Consider the following 6000-nt stretch of genomic DNA (forward strand, 5'->3'; position numbering starts at 1 on the left):
GATCACCATGCCACTGCTCTAAATCCCCCAAATCTATCCACGACCCATTTACCTACCTTAGCTGAGTTGGGCAGCCTGATTTAGGGAGTGAAACATGGTAATCTTTAGCCGTGTGACCCTATCACAGCCAAAGTTTCTGTGGTTGGGTCACAAAAAAGGTGAAAACAAAAATATAACTTTTAATAGATCAATTAAAATACACCAAATTATGTTCCCATAAACCATTGGCCTCTTCCAGGCATTGTAAAACTGGCACTTATTGGTCAGCTGGCTCTAGCAGTGATGCGATAAGATATAAGACAACTTCCTAGGCCGAGGTGGAGTGTGACCTAAAAGGATGGCCCTGTTTTAGAACCTATCCCTCCCTAAATAGGAATAAAAAAACAGATGGGGGCCATCAGTAAGTGGTATACACCCTCTGGGGAGAACCTGTCAACAACCAGTTAATCACCTCTAGTTGTGAGGTACTGCTTAATCTGATGTATAATGAAGATATAACTCAGTTACTGCTCCAAAAGCAGAGTACGATAAGCTGACAATAAGGCTCAAAATAACCAGAGGTAACCTACTGCAGGACCAATAACACAATACAGACAAACATAATGTATAACCACTAGAGATGAGCGAACCTCGAGCATGCTCAAATCGACCCGAACCCGAACTTTCGACATTTGATTAGTGGCGGCTGCTGAAGTTGGATAAAGCCCTAAGGCTATGTGTAAAACATGGATATAGTCATTGGCTGTATCCATGTTTTCCAGACAACCTTAGAGCTTTATCCAACTTCAGCTGCCATCGCTAATCAAATGCTGATCATTCAGGTTCGGATTGACTCGAACCCGAACCCGGTTCGCTCATCTCTAATAACCACACAAACACATACTATTGCTGTTTAATTTGGATATCAATACACAAATACTTAGACATCCCGATGCCTTTCAATCATCTAAGGTCGCCTCATTGGAAGACTATGACTAGGTGTATCAAGAAATTTTCTGGAATTCCCATATGTATTTTTTTAAATAAACGTGTCAGAAAGTTATATTGATTAGTAAATTACTTCTATTTAAATAACTCCAGTCTTCTAGTACTTACCAGCTGCTGTATGTCCTGCAGTAAGCAGATTTCTATTTCTTGTCTAACACAGTGCTCTCTGCTGCAACCTCTGTATGTGTCAGAAACTGTCCAAAGCAGTAACAAATGCCCATAGAAAACCTCTACTGCTCTGGACAGTTCATATCATCACAGAGATGTCAGCGGACAGCACTGTGTCAGACTGGAAAGAGTACATTACTTCCTGTAGGACATGCAGCAGCTGATAAGTAACGGAAGACTAGGCATTTTTAAATAGAAGTTGTTTACAAATCTGTATAACTTTCAGACACCAGTTGATTAAAAAACTGTTTTTTCTCTGGAGTACCCCTTTAATCCCATGGTCTGCTACACTATTGAGTCAGAGAAAATTAACATATATGTTTGTAAAATGGACCAAAGGTAGAAACTGATTGACCATTTTGGTTCATTTAATTATATAGGTCCATCTGGTAAACAATGCAGTATATTCTGGGAACCTTTTTTGACAGGTTGCCAACATATACTGCAAGCATAGGCTTGATATGAACATAGCCTTAGCGAATGCACCTTGCTTGCTTCTGCAACGAGGCCAGTTGAAGCGGCTGACCCAGGTCCTGTTGTCGGAGGGAGTGTGGCACAAGGAGGAGAAAAAAAAATCCCAGCTGAGAATTTGCAATAGATCATACGACAAATCCTGGACAGATTGCAAGGGACACATCAGCTCCCTGCAAACGCTAGGTGCTCCATCTAGCCCTTTAACTATAGGCAATCCTAATGAGTGCTTACACTTAAATGCGGTGCCCTGATTGACACTAAGCACTCCGCGGGGAGGAAGAGAAAACTCTGGGAGACTGCATTGAAGCCAGGTGAGTACAGGTGTTTTTTTTGTTTTTTTTATTACAGAAGTGGAATGTCTACATGGGGATTTTACCAACACACTGGGCCTATGCAATGAAGTTACCTGATTCATGTGCTTTGCTAAAGAGATAAATTCCCTTATAGCCACTTACCTGGTTTGACATTCTGCCTGTCTAGCAGGTACTTTTCCAAGGGATTATGACCTAGGGATTCCCTGTGGAAGAGCCCAGACTACTCAAAATCCATTAACCCAAAGCCAATCTGAAGCAACCTAGTGGATCTGCAGAACCTTAAGACCACACTACAGATTGTTAAAGCAACTGCCTGATATTTCCTCAACGGTTATGTAATATAGGAATTAAAGGATTAGATGAACCTGTGAAGAATTTAGAAACATGTGGTCTGTTTATCCCACATCCCAACAATCAAAGAATATTGTCTGGAAAACTATTTCATACAAATGAAAGTGGAAAATCTTACAGCTACCTAAGTTTTACCTAATTATGAAAGTTTACAAAGGCTGCACTGAAATTTAATATAAAGAAATGGCAGGACAACATGTTCACCCCAAATAAAAGCATCTCATGAATATAATTTTCTGAGCTTCAGAGCTCAGGGGATTTATGTAGAGGTGCATTGCTTCTAAATAAATCCCGATCGCACGAAGCCCGTCCGTGCGAAAATCTTGAAGCCTACGCCCGCAGAAATTATAAATGCGGCGCACGTAGAGGCCGCGCCCCCTCTACATGCTGCCGGACCCCCCGTAACTCCGGAGCAGATGGGGAAAATGCAAAAAAAATATTGGCAACAATACCATTTGCAAATATTTTTACGCCGATTCGCCCCATCTGCACCTAATAAAGACATTTATGCCTTTTTATACATGTCCCTCATGGTCTACAAAAATTATGGCATTCACAAGAGAGAAAGATCCCCTAAATCTTGGTGGAGCACAAGTAAGTTTATTGACAGATTTATCAAGGTACAGTTTACTCTAACTCTATTGAGCTTTAAAACCACTACTAGAAGCATTACAATGCCAGGTTATGGGCTACTAGTGCAGATTTATATATTTATTTGTCAGTGGCAGAACCAGCAAACAAACTGTAGGCAACCTAGAGTATGGTAACCTATCCAGATAGGCCTGTGCTTTCACAGTTACTGAACACCATAAGGAAGGAAAAAGGCATAGAATTTATTGTAAAAAATTATGTTCTTTAGGGTGGCTTCACACGTACCGTTTCGCAGTGGATTTTCTGCTGCGGATCCGAAGCAGATTTGACTAAATGAATGAACACAGCATTAAATCCGCACTGTCAAATCTGTCGGATGTTCATTTATTTAGTCAAATCTGCTGCGGATCTGCTGCAGAAGCGATACGGTGTGTGTGTGAATCTACCCTTAAAGTCCAACTCTAGTTCACAATATGGACTTTTTACTTGTCAAATTAAGGGCAAAAATTTAGATTCAGAAACAAACCGAAATGGCTGCCGCACATTGTACATTACATAAAAAGCCCAGTGTAGCAGGCCAGATTAACCCCCACCAAGATTATACCAGGGTATAGTTTGCCTTAAGCCAGAGTATACCCTGGGGTAAAATAGCCAAGGCCACACTATACCCCGGGGTGTATAATAACTCAGGCCATATTATATTTTTCACACTGTCTCTAATATGTTGAAAAGTGAGCTCTCTCCTATCTCTACAGGGCTTCCGGATCACCTGATCAGTGTAGGACACATCATGTGCTGATCGGGGTAGGACACGTCAGGTGCTGATCAGGTGACATTCACCGATAATCGCCCCATGTAAAGCCGTCTTTATAAGATAATTTTCAGGATATCATAACTTCCTTATATTATGAACAGCCTAGTTTTTCTGGTTGACGTAAGAAAAGTCTATGGGTGGAATTTATTACCTGCACAGTATTTTTAAGCAGGAGGGGCTTTTTAAGGGGTGCACAAAATTTTACGGTTGCTGCACTTAAATCATCATTAGACGCAAGTGCCTTGATACATCTTGCACAATTTATGCCGAAGGCTGGGTTCACACTGTGTTTATTGCAGTCCTTTTTTATTCATCCAGATAAAACTGATAAAAAAATGGATGAAAATGCATCTTTTTTTTTTAGCGTACACAAAAATGCCTTTTGATCCATTTTTTATTATGGAAGTCAATGGATAAAAAGATCAAAACAGACACACACAAATACATTCTTTTTTTATCCATTTTTCATCCGTGTTTTGCAAAAGAACAGATGGAAAAAAAATGGACTGCAAAAACACAGTGTAAACCCAGCCTAAAACAGCTTGACTAAAAAGTTACGCTAGGGTAGGATTTTGCGCAAAAACTAGAAATTTGCACATGATAAATTTTATGAAAAAAGAGGTTAATAGAAAATCACGCCCCCTCCCAGTACAATGTATCAATTTTATAAGGAACAGGGCCTTTTTTCGCATTTATTAACATTTAATCATACGTCTATTTTATATATGAACATTTTAGAATATTACATGTAAACCCAAATCTGCGAAGTTCATTATATACTGTGGAGTATATAACTTTGTGGAAAAAAAAAAAACAACCCCTTACTACACCGAACGATGTGCAAACAATTTGCAAACAATCAACAATTAAAAATGTCCAACCTCTATCAAGCGACCAACAATTTCTCATTGGTCGTTTAATCGTCCTCTGCTATTACACAAAATAATTATCGTTCATTTACGAGTGACCTAAGGATTTTTTGAACGATAATCATCCCATGGAATAGGGCCCTTAAACCTCAGCACCTTGCTAACAACTGACTACTCCCTTCTTTTCCTGTCACAGTCTGGTTTCTATGGAGAGTTTGTTAACATAGCTCCACCCCTTACACTCAGCTAGAAACAGTTCCTTTAGGAGACTGCTGGTGGCACTACTGCCTAACAGCTAGGTGTGTGTGAATGGGACATCTTCAGCTTGTCAGCTTTAATATTACAAGTAAATACATTTGACACAGCATGGTAATACATTATGACTGATGAACAGATGCCAATTTAAGCACAGCCACTTCAGCTAAACTTCAATACACTACAGAAACACCTGTCAGGTTACGTCCGGTGGCTAATTATAAAACTGTGTCTGGCAGCAGAATAAGGATAATTTCGAATGACAGTTATTTTGCTGCTAGACACAGTGTTGGAACTGGCCATCTGACGTAACCTGTTTAGCACAGAAAAGAATGTTACCAGCACCTTAACTGTATCTGCTGCAAAGAATCCACACCTTGATATATGTATTTTTGCACTTCCACGAAGAAGTCTGTGAAGGCATTCAAGGGTGAGTACAGCTACTGTTTGTTCTCTTTATGAAAGAGGGCAGTAGCAGTCACAAAAATAGCATCTTTTTAACATACTAAACCCTAACAAAACTAAACCCAGACTCCCCCCCCCCATAACAATAGGCAGTTTAATTGCAACATACCTGGTGTAATGAACAGGCACATTTCTTAAATGTTACATGTGGCCAACATGGCACAGCTCTTAATACTTTGACCAATTGGGCCTACATAACGGAAAGCGGAACTCTCTATAGGGTGCAAAACAAAGGTTCTTTAAATGTCCCTCCTGGGCACCTCACTTGTGCAGAGCCAGGAGACTTTGACATATGAACACTAAAACAAAGAAGGTGAGATGGTGTGTCCCAATTTGGACACTGCCCTGAAAGCAGAAGGTGATATGGTGTTTGTCAAGTTGGGGAATGCCGCTAGAGAAGAAGTTGAGATGGTGTCTGCAGACTTGGGGAAAGTAAAATGAACTGGTGGGGTGGATTTGTCCGTTGTAGGGATGACTTATATTCTGGTAAAGGTGTCAAACACAGGCTCTCAAGCATCTCTAGCAGGACCTGTGAAAGATTTTGTGGCTCTTCTTCCTCCCACACAGGTTGTGTTGATGATGAACAAGGTTCCCAAGGCAACACACCCAGCCAGGTGATGGCATCAGCCCAGCATTCGTGTGGATTCTGTATAGGGGTGTACTCCACCTTCTCAATGGGTTTAACATTGTGTATGTAGTCCGGCGGTAGTAA

The sequence above is a fragment of the Dendropsophus ebraccatus genome, chromosome 1, assembly GCF_027789765.1.
Source record: "Dendropsophus ebraccatus isolate aDenEbr1 chromosome 1, aDenEbr1.pat, whole genome shotgun sequence".
NCBI lineage: Eukaryota > Metazoa > Chordata > Amphibia > Anura > Hylidae > Dendropsophus > Dendropsophus ebraccatus.